The sequence below is a fragment of the Bison bison genome, unplaced genomic scaffold, assembly GCF_000754665.1.
Source record: "Bison bison bison isolate TAMUID 2011002044 unplaced genomic scaffold, Bison_UMD1.0 scf7180017864168, whole genome shotgun sequence".
In the NCBI taxonomy this organism is placed as follows: domain Eukaryota; kingdom Metazoa; phylum Chordata; class Mammalia; order Artiodactyla; family Bovidae; genus Bison; species Bison bison.
The window spans coordinates 2,084,352-2,084,926 of record NW_011494740.1 but is presented as its reverse complement, the minus strand read 5'-3'; the positions used below and the strand labels follow the sequence as shown (position 1 = coordinate 2,084,926).

At 36.3% G+C, this 575-nt stretch overlaps 1 protein-coding gene across 1 annotated transcript in view; it reads left to right on the top strand.

Moving 5' to 3' along the window:
- TOMM70A (translocase of outer mitochondrial membrane 70 homolog A (S. cerevisiae)) overlaps positions 1-575 on the top strand; it is a gene marked incomplete at its 5' end in the record, with an annotated part of 36,864 nt that overhangs the window by 28,899 nt on the left and 7,390 nt on the right. The window lies entirely within an intron of this gene.

The window sequence follows — 575 nt, the reverse complement described above, 5'->3', positions numbered from 1 at the left end:
GTAGCTTTTAAAGAAACCAACATTAAACTCTTTAGCAGAGGTTTCATAATTGTATATTTATCCGTCATTGTGTTAACTTCAAAATAGGTTTTGGCTTCCTTGAGCATTGTCTTACCAGCACTAGCACTATTATGTCTGTTTGCACTAAATTTCTGTCTTTTGGTCCCTCTTCTGATGTTTGCAACTTTTAATTTATATATATTTAGAGGGAATTATATTTTAGTTACATAGTATGACTTTTTGCTTTGAGCTCTGAAGCTTGAGCTTAGATGCCGGCTAACTCTCCGAGTTACAGTTTGAGCATGGTCTCGTCTCCACATAACCAAGCCTTCCATTTGTGCCATGGGATTTGCCTTAAAAGTTGATTGTAGCCTTTTTTTCTTTCACCAATTATTTTTAAGGATTGACTCTGATAACCATTAACATACCTATCTGAATTTATCCTTCCAAATAAGTATTGTTTTTAGGGTTAACATTTTAAATTAAGTTTAATACCCTAAACAGGGCTTCCCAGGTGGCATCAGTGGTAAAGAATCCACCTGCCAATGCAGGAGACATAGGAGACTCCCTGGGTC